The 22,076-nt window shown below is 33.0% G+C and overlaps 1 protein-coding gene across 1 annotated transcript in view; it reads right to left on the minus strand.

The window, feature by feature from the left end:
* Positions 1-3,454: 3,454 nt before the first annotated feature.
* Hipk (Homeodomain interacting protein kinase) overlaps positions 3,455-22,076 on the minus strand; it is an 81,148-nt gene continuing 62,526 nt past the window's right edge. The window contains exon 23 of the mRNA XM_066296850.1: positions 3,455-20,658. The gene's annotated coding sequence lies outside the window, so the exon portion shown is untranslated. The remainder of the gene's footprint in view (positions 20,659-22,076) is intronic.

A 22,076-nucleotide genomic window follows, 5' to 3' on the forward strand; every position in this document is an offset into this window, starting at 1 on the left:
AATAAAACAAAAAACGTTCAACTTGCTCCATTCGTTAAAGAATATCAGTCCTGACGAAAGGAAAATTTGTAAAATTTTGCCTGTTTAGGAAATCCTTTGGTGTAGATTACAATAATCTGTTAAGAAATAATGTGTTCTTAACAGTTTCCGCGTTATGTATGGTAACTTCATAAATTCTTATCAAAAATTTATCGATTGTGCGATTTGGCCCGGATTTTTTTTTTATTTATAGAACTTGATAAACTGCACATTTTGAGCAAATATGGCCTGATTGACAAAAAATTCAAGGCCTACTATAACAGTTTCTGGGAGCGAAAATTTAATAAATCATATTAGCGATTTTTTTTTTAATCTGTGTGCGCCTCTGGATTGATCACCCCTCAAAACGAGCTTGTACAAAATTTTATTAAAAAATTTTGAGTAATAACGATTTTGTAGAAAAATTAAAAATGCACACCAGGTACTTACTTATCTTCAAAAATGTATAGTTATAAACTATTGGGTTGTTCGATAATTAATGTCGTTTTATTCTCATAGACGGCTTAATTTGTACATATCGAGTAATAGTGATCTTGTCGTTTATATTATTATATGCCATTTTAAAGGTTATGTTTTAGGATTTTTTCGATCGAAAATCGAACGTGATTAGTAAACAAGAAGTTGTTCAAAATTTAAGTTGAAGATGGACGATCAAAGTGAGCATTATCGACACATTCTATTATTTTACTTTCGAAAGGGCAAAAATGCAGTACAAGCTCAGAAGAAATTGCGTGAAGTTTATGGTGAGAACTGCCTTACCGAACGCCAGCGCCAGCGTTGGTGTCCTCGCTTGCGTTCCGGAAATTTTAATGTCCAAGATGCACCACACACTGGACGCCCAATCGCCATTGATAACGATAAAATAAAGGCCTTAATCGAAGCTAATCGGCGTATGACAACTCGAGAGGTAGCAGAAAAGTTGAACATACCGAATTCAACCGTTTCTCTGCATTTAAAAAAGCATGGGTACGTCAGCAAATTGGATGTTTGGGTTCCTCACGAATTGAAGGAAATTCACCTCACTCAACGCATTAACATATGCGATTCTTTGCTAAATCGTAACCAAAACGACCCACTTTTCAAAAAAGTCATAACGGGTGATGAAAAATGGATCGTCTACGATAACGTAGTCCGAAAACGATCATGGAGCAAACAAGATAAACCTACGCAATCGACGTCCAAAGCCGATATTCATCAAAAGAAGATTTTGCTATCTGTGTGGTGGGACTACAAGGGTATTCTTTATTTTGAACTGCTTTCGAGAAACCAAAATATTGATTTGAATGTTTACTGTCGTCAGCTATCGAAATTGAACGAAAAAATCAAAAGAAAACGTCCTGAACTCGCCAATGGCAAAGGGGTACTGTTCCATCATGATAGCGCTAGACCCCATACGTCTTTAATAATGCGTCAAAAATTATTGGAACTAAATTGGGAACTGATGCCTCATCCACCATATTGCCCTGACTTGGCGCCATCAGATTATTATTTGTTTCGTTCTCTTCAAAATCATTTGAATGGTAAAAATTTCGATTCTGATCAAGCCGTTGAAAATGAGTTAAATCAATTTTTTACTTCTAAAAATCGAGGCATTTTCGAACGCGGAGTTTTCCGACTTGCCGAAAGATGGCAAAAGGTCGTCCACCAAGATGGCCACTACATCATCGATTAATGTTTATTATTAATATAAGTATATTCGCTTTGAAAAAACATAAAAAATACGACATTAATTATCGAACAACCCAATATAAATTTTATATAATCGAATATAAAATACGATAGGATATATTTTTGGAAACCGATCTAGTTTCATCGCAAATATTATTTATGCATTGCGCAGTACTTCGACTCACCGGTCTATCTGGATGTCTGATGTTGAAATTCTCCATTCTGCCACAGCTTCTGCTGCCGAACGCACGTTGTCACCAACAACACGAACAATTTCTGTATTTTCTCTTACACTTAAATTTTCCATAATTATCACGATTAACAATCTAATTTGTGTCGAGCACAAATACGTTCTGATATCGATGTTGATGTTTGTTGCGTTTGTTTGACAGTTAAACACTTCACTTGTTCTCCACAGCCGACTATGAATTTTTCAAAATAAATAACTACTGAGTATGCAGTTTTAATTCTTCTACAAAATCGTTATTACTTAAACTTTTTTGATAAAATGTTGTACAGGCCCGTTTTGAGAGGTGGCCAATCCAGTGACGTGCACAGATTTTTTCTAAAAATCTCGCTAATATGATTTATTAAAATTTCGCTCCTAGAAACTGTCATAGTAGGCCTTGAATCAGGCCATTTTTGCTGAAAATGAGCAGTTTATCAAGCACTAAAATGAAAAAAAAATCCGGGCTAAATCGCACAATCAGTAAACATTTTACAGACTGGCCCCATAACAAATGGGTCACACTGTATAATAAACGCAGCCTCTAATTTGTATAATTTATATAATTCTCTTTTATAATTCAGAAATTTTTCTGATAATTCTTATTCTCTCTTCACTCTTCTATAAAAATTTAATATGTTTAAGGCATTTAGGCAGTTGAAACTTCGACCGGTCATCCACTTCGCTGTTCATCAACGACACTTTCGCGGTCATTTTTACGCTATTCAACCCACTTGTAAGTGTTCGAGGGGTTGGAACAATTGTTCCCATACACTTTTAATATCCTTACATGAACCTCACTACCTCTAGCACCTTCTGCGACTAAAGGTCTAATGGCAGCACGTTGTTCGTCCGCGGTACAGTTCTCAATCATACTTGCCATCCTGAACTGAATGATTCATAGATTATCATAGAATCTTATTAATCAGCTGATTAGAACTCGCCACAAGGATGACAACTTAAAGTCCTAAATCTTTTGTATTAATTTATGAAACCGTTTTTTTAGCTTTATCGATTTGTTTCGATACTTAATGAACGATCCTCGTATGATAGCGGTGTTTATAACGTATTGGTCAGTCGCCTGGCGCGAATAGCTCTTTGATTGTTCCGATCTTTCTATCTACGAAATGGTCCTGTAAAACTTTGAAAAATGTCTTTTGAAACGTGTTAAAGTTATGTAAAATCAAAAATAAAAATTAAGAAAAATGTAGTAAAATGTCAACTAAAGTAAGTTGTAAAAAATATTATACGTCACGTGACCGCAAATATGTTTGACAGAGCTATCAGTTCGCCCTATAACGCACTATCGAGAATGTAAAGAATGCTATGTACTGTAAATTGTATAGGCGTAAGATTTGCACAAGCGCTTGGTGTAATGTGCAAAGAACAGATACATATCAGGGCCGGTGTAAAAATAATTTACAGATGTTTAGCTTACAGTGATCTATGCCCATCATCAATAAAGACTTTAAAGCTTACTATGCTCGGAAAATAGCACCGGTGAAAATAAAACAAACTGAACATAAAACCATTACGTTTATTGTCAAATTGAAAAGCAAAATGTTTAACAAAAACACTAGCCAAAACCTAGTTTCTTAAAAGTCTAAACAATAATACAGTGTATTAGGGTTATTTCTTAAAACTTGTATCGTGCAGCCTTTAAAAGTTGGTAAGTTCTACATATGAAATTGTTAAGATCTTCAATTAGCCCATCACTTCATTTTTTCAATAGCATTTGCCTAAAAATTTTCTGAACTTAGTAACTGGTCGATTGAAGCATAAAAATTGAAAGGTGTATATTCACGATAAAAACTGTAGAAATGGTGGGCATTCGAAGACTATTTTTGGAGCGTTGCAAAATGATTTAGTCAAAAACGTTGTTTGGACATTATTACATTTACCACCAAGGAAACGCTTAGGACAGTAAAGATATACACCATTCTACAACCACTTAAGATAAATAAGCGCAATAATAATATAACATAATATGGTAACTGACTAAAATTAGTATCTTTTCACCAAAAACCCCCAAAAAGTAAAACGATAATAGGAAATAATATTACCATAATATTACCAAGTAATAAAACCAACCTAAATATCAGCACTTTAGTGTTTGTTGATAAAACGTGATCTTCGCCTGAGAATCAAATTCCGAATTGATTTCGTACCGTCCGCAAATGTTGATTGAAGTAAACGAAAATGGACCAGCTTGTTTAAGCTGCGCATGCGAACGAAAGCTTGAATCAGCTCGGAATTTCACCCCCAAACTAACCTTCGTTAATTATTACTTCTAGAACAGGGACGTTGTACAAATTACGTTTGAAAAAGAACCCTTGGAACGTGTAGGAAAGTATTATTAATTTGGGAACTTTATTATGTACAGCAATACAATGTTCAGAATTTTTCTTTCTCCATGTAAGCTGACAATACAGCGTGGCGCATAGAACTTACAGTTAACCAGCACACTAAGAGCCCAATTATTAACTTTAATTTCAAGCTATTTTCCATAGAAACAAATATTCTGACCGATAGCTAGACTTTATTTTAACATTTCTATCGAAATCGGTCTACAATTAAATTTGACAGCATATTGATAATTTGGCCACAAGGGCTGGTTTTTCAATGTCCAACTAAGCAAGACGGCCGTCAGGTAACGACTAGCTGGCAGGCAGCGTTTTCAAACGAAGATGAAATTTGGCCCGATATCTGTAGGTTCGGAACTTGCACCGCAAGTTAATTAACATCTAATTTTAACAGAACATTGAAGAACCGGTCCTAGGTAGTAAGAATTAATAATGATGCCATCACAGGTTTTCATCTCTGCTATGATGATAAGTGAAATACAATGTGTCATGTGACAGTCAACTAGGTTCGATTTTAATATTTATATACGGAACACCAACTTTCCTTTCAAAACCTACACACAAAACTAGATTTTACCACAAGTAGGTAATTGGTAAATATAATTAATAACAATGGGTTTGATCAGTGTTTGTGCGCCACTGTTTACATCATCTACTTAAATTACTTTTCAGTCCCTGTAAAAGTTGCATAATGATGAAGTAAGCTCTTGGGGCTCAAAACAAGCTTAACGTGATAATACTGCAACCAAAAATATACAAAAAAAAACTAGAGAGTATGAGTTGAATGACCAGATAGAAATGTTGAGGTTCTAGTCCTTAATTCATGGAATAGGTAGTGAAAGTAAAACATGGATCAGGGTCAAGAACCATCACCTCTATCTATCTACGTTTTGCTAAAGCCATATAACAATGACTACAAACTAAAATAGTGTTATATACATTACATGACGTACAAAACTACATGACAAAGTTTGTGAGACAAAATAGTTGTTATCCACACGGTCGTGGTGGTTGTGCCAGACATATGGCGTATGAAGCACTAAGGTCGATCTGCACTAGTTATTCCCTTACATTGACATATTCTTGGAATATCCTACTGGAAACTTTAGATGCAGATAGACTTTAGAAATGTGTGAAAGGCATTTTCAGGACGGGACGTATGCATTCAATCAAATCTGATTACGATTAATTTGCGTTTATAGCTTTGTCAAATACTTTTGAACGCTCTTAATGAGTAGGCCAGTCTTACTTGTAAGCAATTACACGTTACGTATAACATAAAGCAAAAAACTACCCAAAACTCCTTGTTAGTAGTAGGTGTGTATGAATTATTACATTACAATAATATTATAATCTCTATAAACTAGTTCGCTGTTATATTACAGTAATTAGAAATATTAATATATTCAATATAACCCTGTGCATTTACATAGTTTAATGGAGAGCGATTAGATATCGTTGAAATGTACTATTTAGCAACTAATAGTTTGTCTCTCGTATTTAGAACTTTGAACAAAGATCATTATAATATTTGTCTTAATTAAGGCTGGTTTTCTAAATCGATTATAAAAGTTGGCTTGGCTGAAGCTCAGTAGTAAAATTTTCCGATGTAGAAATTACTTATTACTAAAAATTACACTAAAATAAAGTAGGTACTGAGGTGCAAATAATGCTGCAGAAAAGAGATATCGAAGACTAAAGCACGATACTTCGCAACTCCTAAATTTATCGAAAATGCAATTTTACAATTTCTAATTTTTTTGTGCTTTTTTCGCTCTGCTAGCAAACAACAATAAGTCACAAAACACGTTTGTTAACGTTCAAAAAGCAAATAAATAGGACCTTGCAATTCAACCTGGTTGCAGGTACCATCAGCACCTATTAATGTTAAAACAATGATCATTGAATTCAACGTACATTCCTAATTCACGAAAATTTGCTTCTTTGTAATATTTGTACTTTGCAACGTACGACCACGTACCATACTTTAACCCTCGATATGTTGAAGCAAAGTCAATTCATACCTAGTTGCTAAGTAGCCATGAGTTATGATCGTTTATTAAGTAGTAACTGCTAGGTGTGTACCTTCGGGTTTGTAGAAGAAAATGATTTGAGGCATGTTTGAATTTTTGTAATTTTTGTAAATTCAAAATCGACAACTTCAGAGGCGACCTGTTTTGGAGATATTAACATACACTAAAGTAGAATAGGAGTTTGCCTATGACATTTTTGAATCTATTATAGTTTATAAATTGCAATTTTCAGTATATTAACAAATGATATAACATCCAAGTCAGCTGTAAATTTTTGTATGCGGGAAGAGATTCCTTCGTCGATCAGTGTAAACATCTTGATAACTGGTAGAGTTTGAAAGTTAATTGCACGAGTAAACATTTGCAGTGTTTTTTCATATTTCAGATATGACAAACTCGCGAGTAAATTATTGTTATTCGGAAAGGTTTTGCTTTAAACTTTTAGAATTACGCAAATAACCCCAAGGTTATTTTTAAAATGTCCTATCTACAAAAATTAGTTATACCTATTGAGAAATTAAACATAACGCACCATCTAAGCTTTCATATCAAATCATTATTATGCGACCTCAACCACCGAAAGGCTTCGGAATTACGATTCAGGATCCAACTTCAGGGATTTCGAGAGCGTGTTTATGGCAATGGAAGATTTCGATTAGTTTGGCGGGTACATGAAAGTTGTCAAGACCTTTCAAAAACCGATTTTTCCCAAACATTTTTAGTTGTTCACTTAGTACAGCATTTCAGTGGCTTATATTACACGTTAGTAAATTCCCATGACCAATCGCGTTTAATTTTAACACGAAACCATTAAAAAGAAAATAGCTTGGCAATTTTGAAGAATCAAACCTATCAATATCAAGCTATTGGGATCGTTTTAAATCTTGGAGAAATCTCTTTAAAAATAAGATTAAAAGTGCCACTGAAATGTCCCTAGTAGAGTGCCTAGTGAAACTATTAGAATTATTAAAATTTTTTCGTTTCGCCGAATCACACTATCATATAGTATAGTATAATTCAAAATTAGCACAAATCTATGTACAACGCAGTTTAGTAGTCATTGAAAGCATAACGATCATGTTTCCACCAATAAATATCCCCAAAATTTGAGGACGACAAGTGACTTGCTTAAATTAAATGGAAATACCCTGTTTTGTTGGAGTTTTAGATTCGCCTCAGAATTCTTTGAATATTTCACATAGCATATTCTGTGCCAATGCTCTGCTATCGTCGAGCTGTTAACGTTTGAAGTGTATCGTTGTTGGAACTTCCAAGGAAGATCATTTCCAAACGGTCAGAAGCAAATTTTGAGAATGATCAAAAATTAGTAGCGTTAGTCGATGATATAAATAAGTTAAATGAACCAAACGGTTAAAGGAAGTTGCTTATTTTATAAAAAAAAAGTAAAAACGAGGTACATCTGTAAGTTGCGCATGGTTGTATGCCTGTCTAGATATGAATTACCTTTGCTAGCATCTTCCAATACAATTTTCGTTCAATTGTAAATTAAAGAACTTCCCCAGCCATGCATTTAAAAAAATTAAAAAACATAGGTTACACACAAATTAACAGGACATAGGTATTAAATCTCAATCACAGTAAAATATGCCTAATCAACAAATGATAAGATATTTACAGATTTGATCAATTGCTGTTCTCGATACACGGTAGTACTGTTTATAACGTTTACGGTATGATTTAACCTTTGGGCAAATCAGAATCTTGAATTACAATGATTTGACCACCCAGGGAGATAATGCATAATGAAAGGAACTATACTGGTCATGTTCAACTATATGGTGCAAGTACGAACATCAATAGATATTAACACCACAGCAAAATTCTAAGTTACATTTGAGGAAGTTCTATATGAGTAAAGATTTACACCCAAGTTGTCTTTGTGCAAACGTGTGAAACTCAGCAATACTGTTTGCCCGGAAAACTAACTTCGATGTAAACTTAGCAACGATTAAACTTTATAGCAGTGAAAAATCTGATAAATACTTTTGTATTAATATTATGCATAATTATTATATACCCCAAAACCTATTCTAGAAAATCCAAAAATATTTTAGTTATTTTACACATCTATTATTTCTAACATCTATAATGTTGTAAAGGTACAAGTACCAAGTATTGATTTCTTTTTTTATATCGGGTCCAATTCTGAAGCAATTTCAGCATTGCTTAACCTCCGTTTTACCTCTATATCATTCTTTGATTACTACAAATGGACATTTGACAGTCTTATAATTTGTTAACAGGATGGGCGTTTTCCTTATAGCTGTATTGGGATGTCTAACTTTTGAGCAGTGAATGATAAAACTCGCGGCTAGAAACCATAAAGGACACCCACCCTTACTAAAAAGTGCCTAATCGTAGTACCTAGCCAAAGAAACAAAGGTCAGTAAAACCCTTCAAAATTCGACCGCAATTAAGACATAATATGAAGACCTTCTAAATATATACATTAAAAACGATCTAATATTTATTAAATATCACAACTATATATAGATACGTATGTGTATGTATATAGATATGTATATATATATACACATACATACATTTCGTGTTACTCTATTGACGTAAGAAACTCCCTGCTGAATAACATTAAAAGACGTCTATGTGCAGCTTTTCTATATAAAGTTCTTTGTCTTATGTAAAAGAAGTATTATAATGTCGCCAAAATAACGAGTCTGAACCAACTACAACTAAAACAACTATCGTTAATTACGTGCAGAAGCTGCATTTTACATAAAGGAATTGGACAGTTATTTACATCCCCCTCTCTTGCAAACAACCGATCCCCTTCAATACTTTAAACTTAAATTCGTAATGAGCTATCGAAATCTACCGAACTTTCAGATACATTCGTTGCTCTCCATGGTGTTTCAAGATGCGTGATTTTATTTTTAATATATGATCAACTACCCCAAGAGACTGATTAAACCTAAAACACCACAATGAAAGTTAGGTATAAGGGAGGCATGATTTTTCAGATAACTTATCCATTGAGACTTCTTTTTTCCCTTCCCCGTATCCACGAATTATTTGTCAGTTACAGGCCTCAATTAAAATGAGTCATTTGGTTAGCGACAAAATCACTGGACTTCAAACCCCCGGTGCCACATGAATTTCTGATACCCGTAATGATGAAGATGCTATAAAGTCATTGGGTAGGTAGAAAAAAAAAATCAATTTAACATGACGCATCAGCGGAATCCGAACTGACCATCAGAGAAAAACCGAAATAATCCCAAACACCTCGTTCCTTAATTAATTTTTAAATTTTAATATTCAAATAGATAACGACTGCAGTTCGCAAATACCGAGCGTTGTCTATTTACCTGCATAACATCTGTAATGGGTATTCATTAAAATTGTATATACTGTAATTTATGTTATAGCGCCGTGGAACAAGTCATTATTCACGATGCTAAATGGGTAAAGTGAGGCCGTGAAGTGCAACGCATTAAAGTGCGGGAAAGGAGCATTTTTTCACACGCAGCTGCTGCAATTTTTATCAAATTGACGGAAAATTTACCGAATTTCATAGATATGAAATTGGGTCCAACGAATTGGCGGGAAAGGGCATTTTCACTTCAGAAATTATTTATAGAACTGTTCACGCCTTAAGATCGTCTGAATTTTTTGGTAAAATGCAATAAACCAACTTTAGCACACTAGGTGGGGAAAGTAGCTTTACCGTACTCCAGTGCCGAAACGTATCTCTGAAGTCCAGATAAATAAGGTAATTTATCCCGCTCATTTGCTATTGCCAACGTGTAATAATTATTGTTCATATGTGATATTTCAGACTTTGGTATAATGTAAGATTGTATTTTCGTTGTTGTAAGCATTCATTGTTTATACCATAATTTTGATTTATACAAATTGATTGTGATTATTTTGTTACTGCGTTATTTGACATTATTTCAAACAGGCAAATATCGCCAAATCATGTACAATGATACTTACACACTCGCAATTGGTACCGAAAATGATTTAAAAGAACCAGTTTCGATTCGATGGTGCCCGTCGCAGTGGTGTGCCCGAATGTATTTTTTTCTGTATTTTATTGATAACTAAAAACGAGAGAACAACAATAGACGTTCCAGAAAAGTGTAGCAAATCTAAATTGTTTTTTTTTGTTAATGGAATATCCCCAATGTTATTATCGGTTTGTTCCGCGTATGATTCTGTGAAAATCTTATGTAGCATGTTCCATACCTACTTCAATCATTTTTAAATAATAGAGTGCAAAATTTCCTTTTTCTCCCAATTTAGTGGAGTACAATCTGCAAATTGTTAAAGATCGAGAAAAGCGGTTTGCATTTTCCATCGTTGTTTAACAGAATCTATTAACTGACATATAAATATTTGCAAAAGAAAAAAAAAATTATTCCAGTGCCACAGCAATGCCAAAATTTTTTTTTTTTCATATCACGATGGACCTTTCAAAATTAAGATCAGGGAAAGATATATTTTTGAAAATAATTTGGAACATGCTTGATATCGACACATCGACATCTAATTTACTGGAAACCGAATGTTCTCTTGGAAGAATTAAATTTAGATACTCGTTATGCATCAAACACAAGAGATAAAATAATAGCAGAATACACTGAAAGCGAAGGTATAATTGAGTGTTTTTAAATCTTAAGTGAGAAAAGTTCATCTTTAAATCCAAGCAGGTTACTTACCTTCGTGAGTAATGGCTAATTTAAATCGCCCAATAAAAAAATCTAATCGTACTTTATTTTTACAAATAATGGATTTATAAATAAAAACGTTATAAAATTAGTTGTCTAAAGCCACGTAGGAAGTATATGTCAATAGCAATATGACAAAACTTACACAAAAATAGCATTTTCTAATATATTTCATGCATATAAAATTTTAGCATGCACTTTGCATTTGTAGAACTGTAGCAACTATTGCTTTGTTGCTCGTACGATTTTTCAAAAGGGATTATGAAATATAGCTCGTTGAGTCGCCGGAAACGAATGCTTATGGTCGACACCACAGGATGTCCCTGAAATGACTGGACAACGCTAAAGCAAAAATTCTTTTACTTTAATGCGTGCAAGTATTCAAAATAACGCATTTTTTTGTAAATAAGTTTGTATTTTTGTTATCCGCTATGCCAATAAATTTAATTTTGTCTTTGCCCTTAGCTCATTTTATCTTGAGACTTTTCTGTCTCTTGTGAAAATTTCGTTAGACACGATACAATTCATCGATATTGTTTAGCGGGAACGAAAACATGAATAAAGCTTTAATTGTAAATAACTACCAACTTAGTTTGATTCTTATAGCAAATCTTCAAAACGTTGACCGTTTTACTAAATGCAAAAATGAATTCGTTTCTAAAAATCAATCTTTACTTTGGGCATCGTGTATGGCTTTTTTTATATCGTTTTCACAATAATGGCTAATTAGAAGGCATCGTAAATACAGGTTGAGTAGGGAGGATCGTCCCAAACTTCAGGAGCGTGTGGTACATGAAAAATAAATGTAAAAAACTCAAATTTTGTTATCCGATTTTCGTTTGTTTACAAGTTATAGCGTAAATAAAACTAAAACATAAAATTTAAAAAAATTATAAATTTCATAAGGAACGTTGGATTGGTCGTGGTGGCCCTATTAGTTGGCCTCCAAGATCTCCAGACCTCGCACCACTAGACTATTGTTTGTGGGGTTGGTTTAAAACTGAAGTGTACAGAGTAAAAGTGGACACTCAAGATGCACTAATTCAACGCATTAGAAATGCTGCAGCTGCCATTAAAGAAAGACATGAAACAATCAGGAGCGCAACGAATGCTCTTCATAGACGAAGCCGAAAATGTTTAGAAGTTAATGGCAATATTTTTGAACATTTACTATGATATCCAAAGGTTCATTTATGGAATTTCTTATGAAATTTATAATTTTTTTAAATTTTATGTTTTAATTTTATTTACGCTATAACTTGTAAACAAACGAAAATCGGATAACAACATTTGAGTTTTTTTACATTTATTTTTCATGTACAACACGCTCCTCCCGACTCACCCTGTATATATATTTTTTTTAAGAAAATGTACGCCTGACGAAAATTTTACAAGCCAAATATTCTCAAAATAAAGTCTAGTAGAGGCGAAGAAATAATGAAAGTAGTTTGTACAGGGGGTAATGAAATGCAAACTTTCGGTTACAAATCACGCGCCATTTTTCATATTTCTACGTATTAAAAACAGATTCTGCTTACGTTAAAACACGCCAATTTGCGTAGTAACTCTTAGTTCCAAAGTTAGTGAAAATCTATAAAAACTTTTAGAAATTATTTCGAAAAAACATATTAATTTAAGATCTTTGACGCCCTGCAGCAGATACGGGCAAATTAGCACAGAATGCCTTATTTTCGGTTAAAGACCTTTGGTCAAGTACTATACAGTCACAAAGCGATTCTTTGTAATCCTAGAGCAATAAAGTAGGCGAATAATGATTCTATTAGAATTAAGTATGAAGTACCTTTTGTGTGGAACTGATAAAATTGCCGAATCTTGATTTCCGGACGTAAATGTTTTTGAACAGCTCTGACAGGAAAATTAAATTATTAGCAAATTAGCATGAAATTCGACATAATATGTTGTATGTAATGAGCCTCTATTCGACTCCTTTAATTGTGAACTTCCTCGGTCATAAATTGATTAGTCTCATACAATCATCCATTATGGAGTTTTTACGTAAAGAATTATTATGTACCCAAAAATTGGAAGATTAAATGATCAGGAACGACCATCAAATTTCGCATTCTAAATATAACTTCTTCCTATATGACCCCGTTCATTTCATTCTTTTCGCAATCTACCCACGAGGCTTCAGTTTGATTGGTATTTCTACTACATCTACCCCAACAAAATTCAGATTTCCAAAGGAATTTAGTTGCAGCTTCAGTTTCATATCTGGCTTTTTTAGTGACATGTAGTGCAGATGGCATTCCTAGCGATGCACTATTTACCTTTTTGTTAAAAATTACTCATATTTTGACGACATTTCCTAGAGGATCCCTCCGACACTCAATCCGTCCCCTTTGTAATTTAAATTCAATCATACTCATACGATTATTTTTTTGTGACGCCGGCGAAGGGATGGCCCCGTTAAGTTAAAACACCGTTAAACGTTAAAAATAAACGATAGAGTACAGACAATTATTATAGGTTAATTTGAAACAGGCACATCAAATTGTATTGTATTAAATGCTACAGTAAAAATTCTATTTAATTTTTTCTACGATAATTTGTTTTTATACCACTTAATATATTATTATGTACGTATATAAAGGGAAATTACTCTCCAGATGAAAACGGCATTAGGAACATTATCGAACTATCTGCTCGATAATAAACGCATTTTATCAACTTTTGTACTTTCGTCATATTTGTCTTTTAATATCCACCTATACAATTATAATTGTTACTAAAGCCGTATTCATCTGAGTCCCACATCTCAAAGGTTTTTATACAGTTAACCCACTACCACAGCGCTATAACTAAATAAAAGCGTAATTCATGGTTATCAATAACTTATATAGTGCGAGTTTTCAAGTTGGAACAAATTCAATAAATGAAACACCGACCATTTTTCCAAAACAACAAAGCTCGAACAGGTCGATTAGTCTTTTAGACTGCCGTCCTTTTTGGAAAATCACCCTGTACTGGATGTGCGAAATTCGAGATAGACCGTCATTGATATTTTTATATAGTTTTTTTAGTGACAATTCTTGTGTTTTCTTGTCTTTAAGCATTCATCAAATTAGACATAGGTTCCAAATATTAAATTTTTATAATCTGCCATTTGCAAGATAGTTAAACAGAGAAAAGTGGAGAAAATTCAAAAAAGGCTATTTTGTTTCAAACTTGCGTCCATTTTTTTTTATAATACATAAATGCACAAAATATTGTTTAAATGTTCAGTTCTACTTTTGTTGGCAAAGTTCAATTATTCCAATTTAAGATCTTACTTTCGATGGAAAAATGAGTATGAACTTAATGTAGATAAACATTTCATTCAAATGTGAAATCCTTTGTTTGACGTTTGATATATTTATTTTTACAAAATATCTCCAACAGAATTATCTGGTTTCAACAAGGTGGTTGAAGGCCTGTTAAACGGGTAATCCGCCCACTCTACCAGACCTATTCGTGAACGTGTGGATGAAATATTTCTGGATACACGGATTGACAAAAGGGAATCCATTAAATTGTCACGCAGGTCTTCAAACCTCAGTCCGTGGATTTCTTTCCGTGGGGCTTCCTAAAATGCGAATAAAACACGTAGATTAAATTTTCAGGAAGTAGTTATGAAGGTTCACAACGAGACTCAATTGCCTTAAACTTGCTGCATAATAATGTCACCCGTGTATTAGTTGATGCACTTTAATAATTGGCAAAAAACAAAAAAAGAAGGAATTTTCATTTATATAAATTGATGACACCAGATATCCGAAACACGGGACAACCTGTTTAAATGCTTTTTTCATAAAAACGACGGAAAACTAAAATACTAATCGTCGTGTCCCCACCTTTTTTTTAAAACTCAGTATTTTCTTTATCGAATTTATTCAGGTAAGAAATTCGCTCTGTATATTGATACCGCTTATCTAAGGAACCAAGCACCAAAACAGCAAAATTGACTTTACAGTAACTCTAGTGTCTGTCTCGTACCTTAGTAAAATAGAAGCAAACGATCTTGTCCATTTGTTACATTCCATAATAGTATATCAAGATACAAGCTTACGACAATGGACTACATAAATCGGGTATTTTATACTATTTTTTTACTTAATATAAATACAAATTTATATTAACAGCAAGAGAAACTCAAATATTAAGGAATTCTGCTCAAATGCTGTGAAAAATTAGTGCCCAATGGCAAACGCCGGTAGCCTCTATTTAAAGTAAACGGGAAATGTGGAAAGTTTTTTATTTCCCTCGCACAGTTTGTCCAAATTGGTAATAGTAATATTACCTAATCGTAGTATTAATGTTATAAAAGCGCCATATTAAAAGGTTTAAGTTCTAAACGGATAATGTTTACTTCGGCAGTGGGATGTATTGTCAACATCAAAAAGTAAAAAGGTATAAAAAGATTCATTTCAAAAGCATTTTAATGTCATAACCGTGCGGCAAACTTGTCATTTTAACCGTTAAGTAGATTTTTTTTTTGAAAAGAACCGAATAATATGGCTACATCTATCGGCCACTGAACCAATTCTCTTTCCGTAAAAAATTTCACCGCTTGAAACGCTCAAATCGATTTTCTAAAAATAAGCAAAAGTTATATGATCCATTTTAGATAAGCGATATCCATTATATATTTCTTGTGAAGACACGTCTAATGTTAGGTAATTCTAATGAAAAACTATCAAATTGAAAATATGCTTGATAGAAATTACAATATGTAATTGGATACTCAGCCACACTTTAATACACTGAAATTACTTTATTTCCGATTAGATCTCCCGCACCATTGAACTGAGGACATCCTAGCAATCATACTTTTATTAAATAAACCCATCCAAGCCGCAATAATTTTCTGGATTTAAGTTTGTAAAACATGAAGCCATTTTTAATTTCTGATATGACATACGAAGCTTCCGTTATTAAAAACCAATAAGTCGGCACACTCTACATAATCTTATACCATTATTGAATGCATTTTTAATTTTCAAGTTTCTAAGTTTGGTAAAAATTTTAACGCAAGACTCAACAATATATGTATAGCTACTACAATGAAAAACCTAATAATCTAATATTTTCCTAACTTTCCATCTTTAAAATTAAGCAGATACAAATCGACCTACACCCTGTACTAGATTTGATATTTACAAATGAATCCCTTGGTCTAGATGTTCCTTCGTTACATATCCCGAGTGTAGTTCAAAAATTACTAATTCATGCAATGTAATCATATCGTAAGACACAATACTGGTTTCGCTAACACCGCGTAATCCAGGAAAATATCCTCGCACCATAATAAAATTACATGATTGAGCTGACAAACAAGTAACATGTTACAAATGATCTATCATTTTATGAGAGCAGTAACATTTTACCTGTTCACCCATAATCTAAATAAATAAAGCATTATTTAATAATTAAATATAACATATTTTAGTTGAATAAAATAATTAAAGACCCATAATCACAATTAGTGTAAACGATCAGTATAACATACAAATGAAATGTAATCTCCTATGTGATGGTATGCAGGGTGTCTTTGATTAGTCTCAAATGTCTATCTCTTATTAGATATAAAACTCAAATGTTATCACTTAAAAGCAGCACAGAAGACGATGGGCCGCACTGATGACATGAACAATAGTAGAAGTGCGATTCATATAAAACACATTTAAACTTCAGTATTTGTGAATGAGCGTTTTAGATTTGAAAGACTTTTTTGTGACACAAAAAATTTATAAAAATGGACTTAAATTCATGTGTGACCGTGAAATTACTTATCGATCTCTATTACTTTCAATACAACTGTTATTTTTTATTTTATTACATCCCTTTCAGAATTATCAAATTCACAGAAAATCCTTCAATGCGTTTACGGAATATGGAGAAAACACCAAAAGAGAGGAAGAAAAACTACCATCGTAAACATTTTCAAATTCTATATACTCGTTTTCATTTAATATGCAAGATTTCTTTGGTTGATTTTAAAAGTAGAGTTGGAAGTGGAGTAATTCTTAGAAGTTCGATAAGAGACATGCCCAATGATCATCTAAAGTATTGCATAACATCAGAAGTTGTCAATTTTTGTAAAAACGTCGGAATCCGTATCTCCTCTGCGAAAGTTAGCATATTGCATTGTTATCAAGTTCAAGAAAATCTCTGCGCAAAGGTCACCCCTATGAAAACATTTTAAGAACATTTGTTTAGCAACAAACCACTTGCAAAACGCGTTTAGAGTGCATATAGCATTATCAAATGTTTGAGGATTGACTTAGGGATATTTTAACCGTTTTTCAATTTTCCGTCCTTATACATGGAGTCTGGATAAATATTGAGCCATGAATGTATGTTAAACTGAAAAAGTTAAAGCAAATTTACGTTTTCACTGCATTTAAGATATCAAAATATATGCACAATGCAGCAAACAGAAGGACAGATATAGAAAAGCTATTGCGGCTTAATTCGCGATTGAAATCGAAAAAACTGACTTTTTGGAACTAGCAGCAATTTGTTCAGTTATATAACTCCCATCAAGAAACGCCTAAATTTGATTCAAGATAATGACCTCCATTATGTATTCTTACAGTAGAACGCATCAAAAAAATTTTTTTTCGCCACATGGTAAACCAAACCAATCAGAAATTCTATTCTCTTGCGCGGATTTCTTTCGCTTCGTGTATAACACACCCGAAAAACACTAATGATAAAGCTTAATATTTTAACATAACATCAGCAGCTGTGAGTAAAATTGTTGCCCGGAGATCAAAGTTTTAATTTAATCTTTATTTTATGTTTTACAAAACAAACATCTTCAAAAATGCGGTATAAATTGAGGGTTTCGGTTCACATTTGACTAAATTGTTAGAGTGCCTTATATCAAATTAATGTTTGAAAAAACGAGGAGGAACTTGTCAACAGAAACAAAACTAATACTAATCGAGGATCACGTGTGAAATTAAAAAATCGACGAAATCCACACAAATATTTCTGGATTATGGTTTATACAGGATGTTACAAATTTCGTGGACACTCGCGGGGATCTTAGAAACTGCGCAAGGTTGACTCCTAGTTTGAGTAATCAAGTTGTGTTATATAAGCAGTTACAATTTTATCTGTAGCTTCATAATTTAGCTCTCATTTAATGTTTGGGTTGCTCAAAAAACAAACGAATGAAACGTCACGGTTCTCTTTTTAGTTTAATACAAAGTATTTCCATTGACTATGGTCTTCCAGAGCAGTTTCTAAACTTGTCAAATAAAAAAAATTAAAAAGTATGTATAAGTAATTTAATAATTGATATATTTAAGATGGCGGTGACGGTGAGGGATAAATCTCATAAGCGAATCGCTACTCTCAATGCGCGGCTGACAAAATGATAACCTACAAGTGATTATTGAAAATAGTGATAACATGAATCTCACTAACCCTGGGCTTTCGGAAACTTGATATTGCTGCTCAAAAAGATATTTTTAATTAATTAAGCAAATATCAACTTAATTTTTGTTTTTAATGTTGTTGGCTGTTTTATTTCATTGTTTTCTCTAGACTACTGACTTTACCATACTCTTTTCCACATGCGAGCAGAAAAATCATTAAATGGGCCCATCATCTATATAGTGATACTCACATAAGCGTTCTACCCAAAAATTTTGGAGACTTAAAAAAGACAACGCTCTTAGATTTGGTTATAGCTATAGTAGGTTTATAAATGACAGTTTCACAATAACAGAATTGCCAGTTCTAATCGGAGCTCAACGTACTCCAACCCGGTACATTTTGACATATTTTTGGAATCCAATTGCCGAACGCCATTACTTGTAATACTGAAATTGTTTCTTACATTTTTATGTAACTTTTAAAGGTGAATTAATAAAATTCCAAATGACAGACCTCAAAATATTTGAATCCCAAGAGATGGGTAACTCCGTCCTGAAAAGTTAAAAATAGAAATGCTAAAACTATTTCCACAAAACTCAATTAAAAAATTGCCGAATATTTCGAAAAAAATTAAAATCAGAAAATGATGCTAAAATATATTGACAATAATTTTCACGTCATTAGTTTTAACTAAAATTGTCAATTCTGCACTTACGGAACCATATATTTGCAAAATATGGTCTATCGCGGCGTTGTACCAATTTGAAAGAGCTGTGTTTTGTTAATTCTCCAAAAGTTTTAATCGGACACTTTCGTAAATTATTCTTTTTAGTAGTTTTGCTATTTATATAGCCGTCTTCGTGATATATGCTGCTACTGATACCTCCTCATAGGAAGAGAGAATTTCAACATAAATAGCTCTGTGCTTGCAGGCTGACAAGAGGCCCTGGTTCAGACAATATATGTTCCTTTTAGCATGGTAAAGTGTCTTGATTAGTTTTGTTCACCTCATCTCTCTTCCTACAAATGCATTCCCTGTCTCTCTATCAGCCTTTCCTTCGCTCTGAAAAGCAAAAATTCCAAGTCTCCTCCTATATTTGAAACTTTTCTTTTATATTTGACAAGAGGTATATGATAATCCAATGACACGCTGCAACCAACTTGGCCGAGATGCGTTACAAGACTTTACAATATTCATATTTAATACTTAATTTTCTCGGCCTAAAATCTAAATCTCTAATTCTAAAATCTCAGCAATTGCAACTTCGCAACAAGCTAAGACAAATCGAATTTCATTGATATGAAAGGCAGTAATGATAATGTTATTGAAGCTAAAAGTGTTTCTCTAAGACACGCGTTAGTTCCTACTTAAATAAATTAAAGCAATAACGAGACACATATCAAAGGTATATACAATCTAAATAGCTCTGCTCGCCATCTCTACTTTACAATTACAATGGTTATCACATCGTAGACACGAAAATTAAAAATCCTACTAGTAAAACAGCTAAAATTAAAATAACTTCCGCAATACCCTTAACAACTACTATCACTAATAATGCGGGTACTTCAACCTGGCCCCAGTTTACCTAGGCCGGTTGGGAGATTAGAATGCAATTAAAAAGCGGAGAAATAACTGAAATTCAACGGCTTATTACCATAATAAACACCTACTAATCATATATCGTTAAAAAAACTAAATGTACCGAAGCCTCTTGTACGCGTAATTATTAAATAAGTAAAGTAAATAAATTTCATATGCTAATTAAATTTTATACACTATCCATTGAAGTGACTAACTAAATATAATGAAAAAACTATTCCTACACATGAGGCCAATTTAGAAATAGGCAAATTATTTGCCGTATTTCAGAGTTTACATGGTGCGGATGGTGAACTGAATTTAATAATCCTTTTTCTGGATTTGCTTCCGTCACAATTTTCTTTCTTCAACTTCAATGTGTTACACCTTGTGGAAATAGACTTAAAAAAAGGCTAAAAATATATTCTCCCTCAACATGGATACGTAAACCTTATAATCTATGGACTTGTCTAGAACTTAATTATCTAATTTGCTTTAGAATATGCGCTTGTAATCCGAGATGAATCTCAGATATTCTCTCTCAATTACTAGATGTTAAACATCAGTTTCGGCAACTATATACTCCGATGGTGCAGGTTAATAGATGCTCCTTATCATTCTGACCGTTTGTGGTATTATCAGGTACCTGAAAGGAAGACAGAACGTATAACAAATGGGTGCAGAGGAAAAACATATTAGAGTCGCAAGACGTCTCGTTTTGACTAAGATGCATTTGCCATACAGCGTGTTTCACTAAGATTAGCAAAGTCAAATATCGATAGATTGTGGGAAAACCACAACCAGAAAATTTTCATTATGCTTTGTTTTTTGAATTTCTTTAGACATTCTTAAAATTTTTCACCTAACATGTTCCATTTTTCTTTACTTTTAGCAATTTGCGAATTATAGACTTTGGCATATGATATTGAACTTTAACAGTATGGTGCGCATGGGTACTACCTTCAATACATCTAACGGGAAAAAATGCACGGTACTGGTTTTTCTCAAAATAAAAAATATATTTATAACATTTTTTTTGGAAAACACCGACTTAGAGTGAAAAAATGAAAGAATTAACAATCGACAAGTTGTGAAACATTATTGAATTTTATAGCCATTACTCGAAGTGTAATTCATCGAGTTCAATGCTGATATTGATGGCCAATTGAATTAACTGTCGTTGAGAGTTTGTTCTCTTTAAGGCCAAAATCTGTCAAATTTCCACACACCTCCATAAAAATCTTTTCACTAGGACGTCTTTAGCCATATTCCAGACATACTTGGCGAGAGATTCCATTATAATCCCAATAAATGAAGTGAATACAACATTGTCGCTGTAGTGAACATACTGTACGTACCGAGCGATTCTAGATAAATGGCACAAGAAAATATTTTTAATTCGAGAAGATCTACAAAAACAATTCGAATAAAGTGTTTTTTTTTGGCTGCTCATCATTTTAATGTCAATTTTTTTCAAATTTCCTCTTGTCTTTTGGTGTTAACGTCGTTTTTTTTTTAATTGGAAGACATATTTTTTTAAAGATTTTAATTCTTTGTTAACAGTTTCTACTTAAAACATTTTTTGCTGGAAGTGATAAAATTCATAATAGTAGATACAAAATAAACTTTCATCTCGGTAGTGCTACAAGTTCAATTTCATCAAATTTTTGTCTAAAAAGCCAAATCCAATTTCCAATCCAAATTTTAGACTCAAAGACACGCGTTTAGTTCCGTCAAATTTCACGTAATAGTCCCGCATATAATATACAGGGTGTCCCAGAAATAGGTACCATAACTTCAATAAGTAACAGAACTCATAATAGTAACGACTTTTGTCAAATAAGTTTTTTTTAAGTCACATTTACTTCCGGTATTTTTACCTATTAAAACCACTCTATAATTGAGCTGCGTTCCGAGTACAGATTAATTTAAGTTTAATGTTTTATCTAATTTTCTGAATACTTTCCGATTTACAAATGTAAGCAGATTGTGGATAGTTACAGGGAAGAAGAAGAAAAAAAACACTATGGCACCGCATATGGATTTAAAAGAAATCCAAATACA

The sequence above is a fragment of the Euwallacea fornicatus genome, chromosome 26, assembly GCF_040115645.1.
Source record: "Euwallacea fornicatus isolate EFF26 chromosome 26, ASM4011564v1, whole genome shotgun sequence".
NCBI lineage: Eukaryota > Metazoa > Arthropoda > Insecta > Coleoptera > Curculionidae > Euwallacea > Euwallacea fornicatus.